The following is a 16,504-nucleotide window of genomic DNA, read 5'->3' on the forward strand; positions in this document are numbered from 1 at the left end:
CGCCTGCCACCACACCCAGCTGATTTTTTGTATTTTTAGTACAGATGGGGTTTCCACCGTGTTAGCCAGGATGGTCTCGATCTCCTGACCTCGTGATCCGCCCGTCTCGGCCTCCCAAAGTGCTGGGATTACAGGCTTGAGCCACCGCGCCCGGCCACAAATATCATCTTATACATTAAAGTTCTTTAATACCTCACCCCATCTAGAACCTAAATCAGCCCTTTTCATGAACTTTTGCCCATTCTTTTGTTTTGTTTTTTGTTTTTGCTTCTGAGATGGAGTCTCGCTCTTCTTGCCCAGGCTGGAGTGCAATGGCACGATCTCTGGCTCACCGCAACCTCCACCTCCTGGGTTCAAGCGATTCTCCTGCCTCAGCCTTCCAAGCAGCTGGGATTACAGGCCACCACACCCAGCTAATTTTGTATTTTTAGTAGAGATGGGGTTTCTCCATGTTGGTCAGGGTGGTCTCGAACTCCCAACCTCAGGTGTTCTGCCCATCTTGGCCTCCCACAGTGCTGGGATTACAGGCATGAGCCACTGCGCCTGGCTGTTTTTTATTTTTTGTTGTTTTTTGTTTGTTTGTTTGTTTTTTGAGAGGGAGTCTCACTCTGTCACCCAGGCTGGAGTGCAATAGTGAGATCTCGGTTCACTGCAACCCCCACCTCCGAGGTTCGAGCAATTCTCCTGCCTCAGCCTCCCGAGTAGCTGGGACTACAGGTGTGTGCCACCATGCCTGGCTAATTGTTATATTTTAGTAGAGAGGATTTCCGCATGTTGGCCAGGCTGGTCTCGAACTCCTGAACTCAGGTGATCCACCTGCCTTAGCTCCCCAAAGTGCTGGGATTATAAGCGTGAGCCACCACACCCGCCCTTGCCCATTCTTTACAGGTACGGGGGCGCATGCAAATACATAAGGATAAAGGAACCCGCAGTTTGATGAGTATGAAGAGGCTGTGAGCTGATTCCTTAATGGTTCAAATCCTGAGAGCTGTGCCTTTTGAACGTAACATTTCTTTTTTCATTTTTGGTTTTTTTTTTTAGGCAGAGTCTCACTCTTGTCGCCCAGGCTGCAATGGAACCATCTCAGCTCACTGCAACCTCCGCCTCCCGGGTTCAAGCTATTCTCCTGCCTTAGCCTCCCAAGTAACTGGAATTACAGGTAGCCACCACGCCCAGCTAATTTTTTGTATTTTTAGTAAAGACAGGGTTTCACGATGTTGCCCAGGCTGGTCTTGAACTCCTGACCTCAAGTGATCTGACTGCCTCGGCCTCCCAAAGTGTTGGGATTACAGGTGTGAGCCACCACACCTGGCCAAACTTAACATTTCTAAGCAACAGGTCCTTTTTTTCTTTTTTTGAGACAGGATCTCACTCTGTCACCCAGGCTAGGGTACAATGGCACCATCACAGCTCACTGCAGCCTCAACCTCCCAGGCTCAAGCGATTCTCTCGCCTCAACCTCTCAAAAAGCTGGGACTACAGGTGTGTGCCACCACATCGAGCTATTTTTTTGTTTGTTTTTTTAGAGACAGAGTCTTGCTGTGTTTCTCAGACTGGTCCCAAACTCCTGGGCTTAAGCCATCCTCCTGCCCTGGCCTCTCAAAGTGCTGGGATTACAGCCATGAGCCACTACACCTGGCCATCGAGTCCAATTTTTTGTTTTTGAGACAGAGTCTTGCTCTGTCTCCCAGGCTGGAGTTCAGTGGCACGATCTCGGTTCACTGCAACCTCTGACTCCTGGGTTCAAGTAATTCTCCTGCTTCAGTCTTCTGAGTAACTGGGATCACAGGCGCATACCACCACACCTGGCTAATTTTTTTTTTTTTTTTTTTTTTTTTTTAAGACGGAGTCTCACTCTGTCTCCCGGGCTGGAGTGCAGTGGTGCGATCTTGGCTCACCACAATCTCCACCTCCTGGGTTCAAGTGATTCTCCTGCCTCAGCCTCCTGAGTAGCTGGGACTATAGGCGTGCACCACCATGCCCAGCTAATTTTTGTATATTTTGTATTTTTTATTTTATTTTATTTATTTTTTTTGAGACAGAGTCTCACTCTGTTGCCCAGGTTAGAGTGCAGTGGCGTGATCTCAGCTCACTGCAACCCCCACCTCTCGGGTTAACGTCATTCTCCTGCCTCAGCCTCCCAAGTAGCTAGGACCACAGGCATCTGCCACCACGCCCAGCTAATGTTTTGTATTTTTAGTAGAGACAGGGTTTCACCATGTTAGCCAGGATGGTCTCGATCTCCTGACCTCATGATCTGCTTGCCTCGGCCTCCCAAAGTGCTGGGATTACAGGTATAAGCCACCGCACTCAGCCTAATTTTTGTATTTTTAATAGAGATGGGGTTTCACCATTTTGGCTAGGCTGGTCTCAAACTCTTGACCTTGTGATCCACCTGCCTTGGCCTCCCAAAATGCTGGGATTACAGGCATGAGCCACTGTGCCCGGCCAGGTCCAATTTTTAAAGAATTGCTTTCTGCCAGGTGTGGTGGCTCACAGCACTTTGGGGGCCGGTGGGATCTGGAGTCAGCAGAGATCCGGGCCATCCCGTAGGCAACATGGGTGAAGCCCTGTCTCTACTAAAAATACAAAATTAGCTGGTAGTGGTAGCACCTATAGTCCCACCTATCAGGAAGACTATGGCAGGAGAAATTCTGGCTGAGGCAAGAAGGTACAGTGAGCCAAGATGGAGTGCCAGTTGCACTCAGCTAGTCATCCTGGCCCCAACTGCAGTCAGAGAACCCGTCTCTACTAAAAATACAAAAACTAGCTGAAGGCGTGGTGGCTAGCCAGTCCCAACTTAACTCGGGGAGGCTGAGACGGGAGAATGGCGTGAACCGGGAGGCCAGGAGCTGCAGTGAGAGCTGGAAGTCCGGCCACTGCACTCAGCCTGGGTGACAGAGTGAGACTCCGTCTCAACAACAACTTGACTGCTTGAGGCTGGCGGTGGCTCAAGCCTGTAATCCCAGCACTTTGGGAGGCTGAGGCAGGCGGATCCCGCGAGGTCAGAGACCAGAGACCATCCCTGGCTAACACGGTGAAACCCACGTCTCTACTGCCCGGGCGAGGTGGTGAGGCGCCTGTAGTCCCAGCTACCGGGAGGGGCTGAGAGCAGGGGAGAATGGCATAACCTAGGGAGACAGAGCTTGCAGTGAGCTGAGATCCGGCCACTGTACTCCAGCCTGTTGACAGAGTGAGACTCCGTCTCAAAAAAAAAAAAAAAAAAAAAAAAAAAAGATTGCTCTCTTTCAGAGGAGCAAAAGGAGCTTGTATGTAATGACCCCGTTTTATTCCTGATATGGTTAAAACTTCACTTATTTGCTCCTTCAGACAATCATTTGCTTATTCATTCACTTATTTTCCACACATTCATTCAGCAGGTATGTGCAAATGAGAAAAAGCTGGCAATGACGGGCAATCTTGCAGCATTCAAGACCTAATTCCTGCCCTACACGAAGGCATAAAAATCTTGCAATCTTGCCCTTAAGAGGCAGCTATCATTCCTGAAGAAAATCAAAGGCATTTCACCCACTGCCTTAGAGATTCTGATTGAGATAGAAACTGTACTTTAGTTCTTCGGCACGGCTCATCTTGGATGGTGTTTCCCGCACAGCGCATCGCTCTGAACGGTGCATGTTGAATTGCACAAGAGCAAGCCCGTGACTATTTATCTTTGACAGAGTCCGCATAAACACGCCATGTACCTCCCCAGTCCCCCAAAAAGCATAAGTACATCTGGTTATTCTGTTTGGCTCTACTTTGGAAGTGTGTATTGTTTCTGTTTATGTTTTAGAGATGGGGTCTTGCTCTGTCACCCACGCTGGAATGCAGTGGTGTGCTTATGGCTCACTGTAACCAACTCCTGGGCGCAAGGGATCCTCCCATCTCAGCTTCTCAAATAGCTAGGAATGTGAGTGCACAACACCATGCCTGGATAATTCCTTTTTTTTTTTTTTTTTTGAGATGGAGTCTTGCTCTGTTGCCCAGGCTGGAATGCAATGGTGCGATCTCGGCTCACTGCCACCTCCGTCTCCTGGGTTCAAGCAATTCTCTGCCTCAGCCCCCCAAATAGCTGGGAATACAGGCGCCTGCCACCAAACTTGGCTAATTTTGTGTGTGTGTGTGTGTGTTTTTAGTAGAGACGGAGTTTCACCATCTTGGCCAGGCTGGTCTTGAACTCCTGACCTCGTGATCCACCTGCCTTGGCCTCCCAAAGTGCTGGGAGTATAGGCCAGTCTAGAAGGTGGAGGCTGCAGTGACTTGTGATCATGCCGCTGCACCCCAGCCTGGTTAATACAGCGAGACTCCGTCTCCAAAAAAAAAAGAGATAGAGGCCAGGCCCGGTGGCTCACACCTGTAATCCCAGCACTTTGGGAGGCCAAGGTAGGAGGATCATGAGGTCAGGAGTTCAAGACCAGCCTGACCAACATGGTGAAACCCCGTCTCTACTAAAAATACAAAAATTAGCCAGGCATGTTGGCGCCTGCCTCTAATCCCAGCTACTTGGGAGGCTAAGCCATCTAGTACAGCAGTAAGCCACCACGCCTGGCCTTTTTTTTTTTTTTTTTGAGAAGGAGTCTCACTCTGTCGCCCAGGCTGGAGTACAATGGTGCGATCTCGGCTCACTGCAACCTCCGCCTCTTGGGTTCAAGTGATTCTCATGCCTCAGCCTCCCGAGTAGCTGGGACTCCAGGCAGCTGCTACTATGCCAGGCTAATTTTTGTATTTTTAGTAGAGACGGGGTTTCACCACATGGGCCAGGCTGGTCTCGAACTGACCTTGTGCTGTGCCCGCTTCGGCCTCCCAAAGTGGTGAGATTACAGGCGTGAGCTACCGCGCCCGGCCTCCTTCTTTTTTTTTTTTTTTTTTTACAGATGGGGTCTTGCTATGTTGCCCAGGTTGATCTTGAACTCCTGAGCTCAAGCTATCCTCCCACTTTGGCGTCCCAAAGCTCTGGGATTACAGACATAAATCACCACACCTGGCTTTGGAAATGTGTATGAAAATATAGCCATATCATCAAAGCAATAACATTAATTCTTCCAAAGGAACTGCAGCGGATGACACATGGCCCCAGGCTTACCAAGGTGCCCTGCTGTCAATACCACCCTCTGCAGCTCTCTGAAGGCTACAGCTTTCTCTGACTGGACTCGGCTTTGCCAGCACGGTACGAATTGACGGAGACCTTGTAACATCCTTCCAGCCCCCAGCAGTTCCATCTCTTCTTTTTTTTTTTTTTTTTTTGAGATGGAGTCTCGCTCTGTCACCCAGGCTGGAGTACAGTGGCATGATCTTGGCTCACTGCAGCCTCCACCTCCTGGGTTCAAGCAATTCTCCTGCCTCAGCCTCCAGAGTAGCTGGGATTAGAGGCAGGCGCCAACATGCCTGGCTAATTTCTGTATTTTTAGTAGAGACGGGGTTTCACCATGTTGGTCAGGCTGGTCTTGAACTCGTGACCTCATGATCCTCCTGCCTTGGCCTCCCAAAGTGGTGGGATTATAGGCGTGAGCCACCGGGCCTGGCCTCTATCTCTTTTTTTTTTGGAGATGGGGGTCTCGCCCTATTAACCAGGCTGGGGTGCAGTGGCATGATCACAACTCACTGCAGCCTCCACCTTCTAGACTCAAGTGATCCTCCCAGGAAGCTGGGATGAGAGGTGCATGCCACCACACCCGGCTAATTTTTGTATTTTTTGTGGAAATAGGGTTTCACCATGTTGCTCACAAGCCCAGGTCTTGAACTCCTGGGCTCAAGTGCCTTGACCTCCCAAAGTGCTAGGATTACAGGTGTGAAATAATTCCTTAATATCATCAAATATTCAGTGTTCAAAAATTCCCACTGTCTCATCATCATCGTCATTATTCTCTTTACACTTTGTTTGAATTATGATCTAAAAAAGAGCCATATGTTTTGGTTGGTTAATATGTCTCTCATGTTTCTTTTAATCACGAGGTTCCATCTTCTAAAATCTTTCTTTTTTTCTTGCAATTTATTAAAGAACATTTGTCATGTGTTCCTATACAGTTTCCTAAAATCTGGATTTAAGGCCAAGCACGGTAACGCATGCCTGTGATCCCAGCACTTTAGGAGGCCGAGGTAGGCGGATCACCTGAGGTCAGGAGCTCGACACCAGCCTGACCAACATGGTGAAACCCCGTCTCTACTAAAAATACTAAAAAATTAGCCAGGTGTGGTCGTGGGCGCCTGTATAATCCCAGCTACTCTGGAGGCTGATGCAAGAGAATCGCTTGAACCTGGGAGGCGGAGGTTGCAGTGAGCCAAGATGGGGCCACTGCATTCCAGCCTGGGCAATGAGTGAAATTCCATCTCAGAAAACAAACAAACAGATAGAGAAAACAAAATCTGGGTTTTACTGATTGTGTCCTCACGGTATCATTTAACATTCCTATTTTCTGTATTTCGTGTAAAGCAGTAGTCGGATGTAGCAACTTGATCACCTTGGGGTCTCCTGCCTCAGCCTCCCGAGTAGCTGGGACTACAGGCGCCCGCCACCACGCCCGGCTAATTTTTTGTATTTTTTATTTATTTTTTTTTGAGACGGAGTCTCGCTCTGTCGCCCAGGCTGGAGTGCAGTGGCGTGATCTCAGCTCACTACAAGCTCCGCCTCCCGGGTTCACGCCATTCTCCCGCCTCAGCCTCCCTCCCTCCTGCCTCTAGCTGGGACTACAGGCGCCCGCCACCTCGCCCGGCTACTTTTTTTGTATTTTTTAGTAGAGACGGGGTTTCACCGTGTTAGCCAGGATGGTCTTGATCTCCTGACCTCATGATCCGCCCGTCTCGGCCTCCCAAAGTGCTGCGATTACAGGCTTGAGCCACTGTGCCCGGCCAATTTTTTGTATTTTTAGTAGAGATGGGGTTTCACCGTGTTAATCAGGATGGTCTCGATCTCCTGACCTCGTGATCTGCCTGCCTCGGCCTCCCAGAGTGCTGGGATTACAGGCGCGAGCCACCGCGCCCGCGGCCTCCTAGACTCTTTCATATGCAGTATTGTGAACTTCCATCAACAGGTACAGCATTCTGATTTTTCTTTATTTCCTAGTTTCTTTCTTTTCTTTTTTTTGTTTTGTTTTCTTTGTTTGTTTTGTTTTGAGACAGGGTCTCACTCTGTCACTCTGGCTGGAGTGCTGTGGCAGGAACATAGTTCACTGCAGCCTTGACTGCCCGGGGTTCAAGTGATTCTCTAGCCTCAGTCCCTCAAGTAGCTGGGAGTACAGGCACTTGCCACCACGCCTGGCTAAATTTTGTATTTTTTGTAGAGATGGAGTTTCTCCATGTTGACCAGGCTGGAATAATCTCTAATAGGGCTTATAGTGGATGTTTTTAATATTGTCACCACCCAGCATCTTTCTTTTTTCTTTTTCTTTTTCTTTTTTTTTTTTTTTTTGAGACTGTCTCCATCTGTTGCCCAGGCTGGAGTGCAGTAGTGCGATCTCGGCTCACTGCAACCTCCGCCTCCTGGGTTCAAGGGATTCTCCTGCCTCAGCCTCCTGAGTAGCTGAGATTACAAGTGTGTGCTACCATGACCGGCTAATTTTTGTATTTTTAGTAGAGATGGGTTTTCACCATGTTGGCCAGGCTGGTCTCAAACTCCTGGCCTCAAGTGATCTGCCCGCCTCGGCCTCCCAAAATGCTGGGATTACAGGCGTGAGCCACCGCGCCCGGCCATTCAGCATCTTTTTGAAAACCCATTCTGTGTCAACACACGATGAGTTCTGCCTCCCCAAGGTAGAAGATAGACTCTTGTACCCAGCTTCCCCTGTAGCTAGCACTCAGGCATACAGTGCGGGCTCATCCAATCAGATGCAGTTGATATCCATTCAGAGGTGAGCTGTACGAGGATGAGAATGCTGTAGACACAGAGCTTTTTTTCTTTGTTTTGTTTGTTTTCAGACAGAGTCTCTCTGTCGCCCAGGCTGCAGTACAGTGACGCGATCTCGGCTCACTGCAATCTCCGCCTCCCGGGTCCAAGCGATTCTCCTACCTCAGCCTCCCGAGTAGCTAGGACTACAGGCACCCGCCACTACACCCGGTTAATTTTTTGTATTTTTTAGTAGAGACCGGGTTTCACCGTGTTAGCCAGGATGGTCTCGATCTCCTGACCTCGTGATCCGCCCACCTCGGCCTCCCAAAGTGCTGGGATTACCGGCGTGAGCCACTGTGCCTGGCTGACACAGAGCTTTTGAGGGCAGTGGGAGTGGAGGCCCCGGGAGTAGAGACGCCTCTTCCACTTGTGAGCTGCAATGCCTAGTGATGGCAAAAAGCAGAGGCTCTGCTGATAACAGTCCAGCAGCAAAATTTGGGTATTGTTCCCGGCCAAGTAGCCTCCAAGCCCAATTCTCTATCCCTCTCAGAGACTGTGTGAGTCATTTATATCTTTAAATACATTCCTTGGCTGCTTAAACTAGTTAGAGTAGATTCCGTTATTTGTAGCTAAGTTCCCTGACAATTATGGAGCTTCCATGATGTAGCTCAATATAGCGTCTGGTACTAGGAGGGGAGCAGTCAAACTGTCCCTGTAGCCTCTGGCCTTCCAGGTAGATGAGATGGTACATTTTATTATTGTTTATCTCACTTCAAGTTGGGTTTTCTTTTCTTTGTTCTTAAGATCATCCATGGCCAAGCACAGCAGCTCATGCCTGTAATCCCATCACTTTGAGAGGCCGAGGCTGGTCGGTCACTTGAGTTCAGGAGTTCAAGACCAGCCTGGCTAACATGGTGAAACCTCGTCTCTACCAAAAAATACAAAAATTAGCCGGGTGTGGTGGTGAGTGCCTGTAATCCCAGTTACTTAGGAGGCTGAGACAGGAGAATTGCTTGAACCCAGGAGGCAGAGGTTACAGTAAGCCATCATGCCACTGCACTCTAGCCTGGGCAACAGAGCAAGACTCCATCTCAAAAAAAAAAAAAAAAAAAAAAAATGCATCCAGCTGATTTCCACAAGCAACTTCAGTGTCTGGCTGCATTTAGGGTATATGCTGAACACATGTTCATTCATCATCACCTTTTAAAATGACCTGATAATTGACATACAACTTACGAGTTTTGACATACTGTAAACACTCATGAAAACATCACCCCATTAAGATAATAAACCTCTCCATCACACCTAAAAGTTTTCTTTGTGCCTTGCTGTAATCTTTCCCTCTTTCCTTTCACTCCAGCCGCTTTCTGATCCCCTTTCTGTCACTTTCTAGAATTTTTTATAAATGAAAGCAAACCTATGTACTCTCTTTGGTCTTCTTTCACTCAGCATAATTATTTTATTATTTATTTTTATTTATTTATTTTTTTTGAGATGGTGTCTCCCTCTGTCGCCAGACTGGAGTGCAGTGGCGCAATCTCGGCTCACTGCAACTCCGCCTCCCGGGTTCAAGCGACTCTCCTGCCTCAGCCTCCCGAGTAGCTGGGACTACAGGCACCTGCCATCACACCCGGCTAATTTTTATATTTTTAGTGGAGATGGGAGTTTCACTGTGTTGGCCAGGCTGGTCTCAAACTCCTGACCTCATGATCTGCCTGCCTTGGTCTCCCAAAGTGCTGGGATTACAGGCATGAGCCACTGTGCCTGGCCATTTATTTATTTTTAATTAATTAGTTAATTATTAGTAGTAGTATTGAGACAGAGTCTTGCTGTCTCCCAGGCTGGAGTATAGTGGTGAAATCATGGCTCACTGCAGCCTCACATTCCTGAGTTCAAGCGATCCTCCTGCTTTAGCCTCCCAGGTACCTGGGACGACCAGCACATACCACCACACCTGGCTAATTTTGAAATGTTTTGTAGAGACAGGGGTCTGACTATGTTGCCCAGGCTGGCATAATTATTTTAAGATTCATTCCAGTTGTTGCAAACCAGTGGGTTCGTCCTTTATCTTTGTTTGTTTGTTTGTTTGTTTTGAGACAGAGTCTCACTCTGTTGCCCAGGCTGGAGCACAATGGCATGATCTTAGCTCACTGCAACCTCTGCCTCCCAGGTTCAAGCAATTCTCCTGCCTCAGCCTCCCCAGTAGCTGGGATTACAGGCGCCCACCACCACGCCTGGCTAATTTTTGTATTTTTAGTAGAGACACGTTTTCACCATGTTAGCCAGGCTGATCTCGAACTCCTGACCTTAAGTGATCTGCCTGCCTCAGTCTCCCAAAGTGCTGAGATTACAGGCGTGAGCCACCATGCCTGGCCACAGTTGCTTCTTAAAGCCTGTCACTACAGGCCGGGCTGGTGGCTCACGCCTGCAATCCCAATACTTTGGGAGGCTGAGGCGGGCAGATCACAAGGTCAAGAGATCAAGACTATCCTGGCTAACACAGTGAAACCCCGTCTCTACTAAAAATACAAAAACAAAACTAGCTGGGCGTGGTGGCGCATGCCTGTAATCCCAGCTACTCGGGAGACTGAGGCAGGAGAATCACTTGAACCTGGGAGGTGGAGGTTGCAGTGAGCTGAGATTGCACCACTGCACTCCAGCCTGGCAACAGAGCGAGACTCTGTCTAAAAAAAAAAAAAAAAAAGCCTGTCACTGGAAAAAAAAAAAAGTTGCCTTGGAACCACCTGGGGACACCTGTTAATATGTAGCTTTCTGAGCCCAAGCCCCTCTTCTTGCAAATGAGGCCCCAAGAAGGGGAGTGACTTCTTCAGGGAGCCAGGGCTAACTTAGGACAGGAACTCAAGTCCTCTGATTCCAAACTCAGGACGAAAAGAAGGGGGAATGAGGAGCAGGAAATGTGTCCAGTTTTGACTCCTCTGATTCCCATGTATTTTTCCTTTGGCTTCAAATATTAAGAGAAAGGCCCAGTACTATATTAAGAGGAAGACCCAGTACTTTGGAACAAGGTGGCTTCCTGCTGAGGCTGGGTCTTGTGTGTACTCTGAGGCTTCAGATTGCTGTGGCCAGGCATCTCGGGTCTCCCAGCCACCTGCAAAGACCTGGCTCAGGAAAGGAGTTGGGTAGGATTCCAGCTTTAGCATGGTGCCAGAGCTACTTCCTTTGAACGGGCACAGGAAGGAGGGGAGGAGAGTCCAGGCAGACAGGTAAACTAGGCAGAGCCTGATAGAGTAAGGAGGAAGCCAGAGACAGGCCAGGCTTCAGCTCCGCCCCTGGGCCAGCCTAGGGCCTCAGTGGGCGGAGGCAGGATAAGCTGCCAAGGCCTGGGGAGCTGACCTCGGCAGGAGCTAGCAGGGCCCTGGCAGGCTCCTCCAGTCCAGGCAGATGCAGCTTCGCCTATGGGTACCTAGTCGGGGTCAGAGAAATGACCCTGTCCCTCAGGTGATGGGCACTGCATCCTGGTTTCAACAACATCATTTTATAGTATGCCCCCTGCATGCCATCAAATACTATCTTTTTTTTTTTTTTTTTTAAGACAGAGTCTTGTTCTGTCTCCAGGCTAGAGGGCAGTGGTACAATCTCTGCTCACTGCAACCCCTGACTCCCAGGTTCAAGCAATTCTCCTGCCTCAGCCTCCGGAGTAGCTGGGATTACAAGTGTGCCACCATGTCCGACTAATTTTTGTATTTTTAGTAGAGACGAGGTTTCACCTTGTTGGCCAGACTGGTCTCGAACTCCTGACCTCAGGTGATCTGCCTGCCTCAGCCTCCCAAAGTGCTGGGATTACAGGCGTGAGCCACCACGCCCAGCCAAATGTTATCTTATGGTCACTGCACCAGTATTCATTTGACTGATTAGAAGTAATATTTAAGAAGAGTGTAGGAATAGTCTCCTGATCCAAAACTCCCATTGTCTAAACGAGAAACTGAGGCCCAGGGAGAGGGAGGACCTGGCCCAGGGCCATGCAGCTCTTTAATATGTTCATCATCTCCTCTAGTGGAACACTGCAGGAGAAAAGTTGCTTGCTTTTAAAATTATTTACATATGCATATATACTTTTTACATATAAAATATGAAATATATATTTCATGTGTATATATGAAATACATGCATAAAAGTCAAAAGGCACCAAAAAGTCATTCTCCTTCCCACTGCTATCCCTGGTCTCACAGTACTTCACCCTAGCTAGGACACCCACTGTTGTTACCTCTTTCTTATCTTTCTAGAGACATTTTATACATATTTAACATTTACATGTATGTGTATATACATATATATTTATATATTTTTTTATGTTAATATATACATATGTGTAGTAGTCAATGTGTGTATATATATATATATATTTTTTTTTTTGGAGTGGTCTGCGGCTCTGACCAGGCTGGGAGGGCAGTGGCTCGATCTTGGCTGACTACAGCCTCTGCCTCCCAGGTTCAAGGGATTCTCCATAAGCCTCCCAAGTGCCAGGATTCCTGGGCATCGCGTCACCATGCCCGTATTTTTACTATTTTAGTAGACAGGAACCACCATGTTGGCCAGGATGGTCATCCCATCTCTTGACCTTGTGATCCACCTGCCTCAGCCTCCCAAAGTGCTGGGATTATAGGCATGAGCTACCATGCCCAGCCCATAATTTTTTTTTTTTTTTTTTGAGACAGAATCTTGCTCTATTACCCAGGTTGGAGTCTCAGCTCACTGCAACCTCCATCTCCTGAGCTCAAGCAATCCTTCCACCTCAGCTTCCCAAGTGGCTGGGACTACAGGTGCACACCACCACACCTGGCTAATTTGTGTGTGTGTGTGTGTGTGTGTGTGTGTGTGTTGTTTTGTTTTGCTTTTGTTTTTTGTGGTTTTTTTTTTTTTTTTTTTTTTTTTTTGAGAAAGGGTTTCACCATGTTGCCCAGGCCGGTCTCAACTCCTAAGCTCAAGTAATCCACCCACCTCGACCTCCCAAAGTGGTGGGATTACAAGTGTGAGCCATCATGCTTGGTCACATGTTTTTTGTTTGTGTGTTTGTTTGTTTTAAGACGGAGTCTTGCTCTGTTGCCCAGGCTGGAGTGCAGTGGCATGATGGCTCACTGCAACCTCTGCCTCCCGGGTACAAGTGAATCTCCTGCCTCAGCCTCCCGAGTAGCTGGGACTACAGGCATGTGCCACAACTCCTGGTTACTTTTTTGTATTTTTAGTAGAGACAAGGTTTTACCATATTAGCCAGGCTGGTCTCAAACTCCTGACCGCCTCAGTTTCCCAAAGTGCTGGGATTACAGGCATGAACCACCATGCCCGGCCCCTCACGTGTTTTTAAATCACCAACTTTACATGTTTGGCACTTTACTTTTGTATATAATATATCTTAACTAAGATGACTTAATTTTAGTACCTAGTTGCCTCATTCTTTGTAATAGTACATAATATTTAATTGATGGTTGTAGCATAATTTATTTAACCAGCCGCCATGTAGTTCCAAACTTTAGCTGTGAAAACAACGCTGCAGCCAGGCGCGGTAGCTCACACCTGTAATCCCAGCATTTCGGGAGGCCAAAGGCGGGTGGATCACCTGAGGTCGGGAGTTTGAGACCAGCCTGACCAACATGGAGAAATCCCTTCTCTACTAAAATACAAAAAAGAAAAAAGAAAAATTTAGCCAGAGGGCCAGGCAGCAGTGGCTCAAGCCTGTAATCCCAGCACTTTGGGGCGAGGCGGAGGATCACGAGGTCAGGAGATCCAGAATAATCCTGGCTAGCCACAATGAAACCCGTCTCTACTAAAATACAAAAAAAAAAAAAATTAACCCGAGGCGTGGTGGCATATAATTCAGCTCTCCCGAGCTAAGGGAGACAAAGCAAGGAACCAGGGCCAGACTTACAGTGAGCGAGGTCAGACCCTCACGCAGCCCTAGGCTGACAAATGAGACTCCATGCAAAAATTTAGCCAGTGTGGTGGCACACTATAATCCAGCTTCTGGGAGGCTGAGGCAGGAGAATCCCTTGAACTTCGGAGGCAGAGGTTGTAGTGAGCCAAGATCAGCACCATTACACCTCCAGCCTGGGGCAGCAGGCAAAACGTCTCGAAAAAAGAAATGCTGCAGTGTCTGTCCTGGTGCATATTATATATATCTTGGGTTACTTGTGTAGCTGTAGTGTAAATTTCTGACAGTGGGATTACTGGAACAAAGAGGTTGTGTATTTCATTTTTTGACAGATATTACCAGTTTGCCCCACAAAGGAGTTGTACCAATTAACTTTCCCACCAACAAACAATGTGTGGCCGGGCCTGTTTTAGACACCTTCATCCCCAGCCTGGGCAACATGGCAAAACCCCGTCTCTACAAAAACTACAAAAATTAACTGGGCATGGTGGCATGCGCCTGTGGTGCCTGCTACCCAGCTACCTGGGAGGCTGAGGTAGGAGGATCTCTGGAGCACAGAAAGTTGAGGCTACAGTGAGCCATGATCGTGCCGCTGCACTCCAGCCTGGGTGACGGGGGAGACCTGTCTCAAGCAAACAAACAAAAAACAAACAAAAACAAAGAACAGACACCTTCACTCACTTGAGTTATTTTGTTTTGCTTGTTTTGCCCATCTGGTAAGTGGAATGTTCTTTCTCACAGTTTTCATGTATATTATAAAAACATGCCCCAGCGGGGTGCGGTGGTTCACCCCTGTCATCCCAGAACTTCGGGAGGCCGAGGAGGGCAGATCACCTGAGGTCAGGAGTTTAAGACAAGTCTGGGCAACATGGCAAAACCCCATCTCTACTAAAAATACAAAAATTAGGCGGGTGGATCATGAGGTCAGGAGTTCAAGACCAGCCTGCCCAAGATGGTGAAACCCCATCTCTGCTAAAATTACAAAAATTAGCCGGGCATGGTGGTGGGCACCTATAATCCCAGCTACTGGGAGGCCGAGGCAAAAATTGCTTGAACCCGGAGGCAGAGGTTGCAGTGAGCAGAGATTGTGCCACTGCACTGCAGGCTGGGCGACAGAGCGAGACTCCATCTCAAAATAAATACCTTAATTAATAAATAAGAGGCTGGGCACAGTGGCTCACACCTGAATCCTAGCACTTTGGGAGGCCAAGGTGGGCGGATCACCTGAGGTAAGGAGTTTGAAACCAGTCTGACCGACATGGAGAAACCCCGTCTCTACTAAAAATACAAAATTAGCCAGGTGTGGTGGCACATGCCTATAACCCCAGCTACTCGGGAGGCTGAAGCAGGAGAATCGCTTGAACCCGGGAGGCGGAGGTTGCGGTGAGCCGAGATCACACCATTGTATTGCACTGCAGCCTGGGCAACAAAGGCAAAACTCTGTCTCAAAAACTAATAGTAATAATAATAAATAAAACATCCCCGTCCCCCTTAATATACATTTTTCATATTATGAATAAGATTGGCTGAGTGCAGTGGCTCACACCTGTAATCCCAGCACTTTGGGAGGCCGAGGCAGGTGCATCACCTGAGGTCAGGGGTTTGAAACCAGCCTGACCAACACAGTGAAACCCCATCTCTATAAAAAATACAAAATTAGCAGGGCGTGGTGGTACACGCCTATAATCCCAGCTACTCAGGAGGCTGAGGCAGAAGAATCGCTTGAACTGGGGAGGCGAAGGTTATAGTGAGCTGAGATCGAGTCACTGCACTCTAGCCTGGGCAACAAGAGTGAAACTCCGTCCCTCCCCCTCACCTCAAAAAAAAAAAAAAAAAAGATTGAGCCTGTGCGATAGAAACCCAGAGGCCAGTCTGTAAGTGGAGTGGGCTTTGGCCCTGGCCCCTGGCTGAGGCACTGTGCCTCTCCTCCCCACCCTGCAGATGAGATGGCCTGGCAGCCTGGACCCTGGGCCCTCCCAGGAGCTGTCTCCCGCAGCCCCTCACCTGGGATGAGTAACCTTTATCTAGGAAGACTGGAAGAGGCATGTTTTACTCAGACACCCTAGTTTGTCCTGCTTTTCTCTCCCTGAGGGCTGGGACTTGGCCTCCGATGCAAAATGGGCAGATTTGCAGCAGGGGAATGGCAAGACGAGACCTGCTTCTATTGGAACTGAGCTGGAACCAATGGGGAGTGGGGAGGAGGCTGCAGCAGGTCGGGAGAGTGAAAATGAGTGAGCCGAACAGCAGGATGGACCCAGAGATCCTCAGAGATGGCCCCACTGGGGCCGATGGGGTGAGGTAGAAGAGGGAGAGAAGCAGATAGGTGACCCCCGGGAGAGGGGGTAGAGTTTCAGGGAGACGGTGGGTGAGTTGGAGGTTGTCTGTGGGATAGACAAAGGACATGAAGAAATGCTTGTTGGATGAATGTCCTCCCAGAGGCTAAAGGAATGGAGCAGTCCCATGTCCAACCCAGGATGTGAATGTGGCCAGTCTGGCCACAGCAAGTTAAACTGCCTCTGAGGTGTGTCCTGCTCCTGGCTTCCTGCAATCTGGCTCCTTGGAGGCTAATGAACACGGAGCTAGCTTTGCTCCAGGGTTCCCACCTTGATGTAGCTCCTTCCGTGCTGTCTCTTGGCTCAGGGACAAGTGGGTTGGGGCATGGGCTCCTGACTGATGGAGGGGGCAGTATGTAGGCTGGAGGCTGGAGAGCCGGGTCCAGCTAAGCCTAGCCTCCATCCAGGCTTCCAGAATGTGTTTGCTGCTGGCTTGAGATCAGCAGGTAGTGAACCAGGTCA

Source organism: Papio anubis, chromosome 17 (genome assembly GCF_008728515.1).
Source record: "Papio anubis isolate 15944 chromosome 17, Panubis1.0, whole genome shotgun sequence".
Classification (NCBI taxonomy): domain Eukaryota; kingdom Metazoa; phylum Chordata; class Mammalia; order Primates; family Cercopithecidae; genus Papio; species Papio anubis.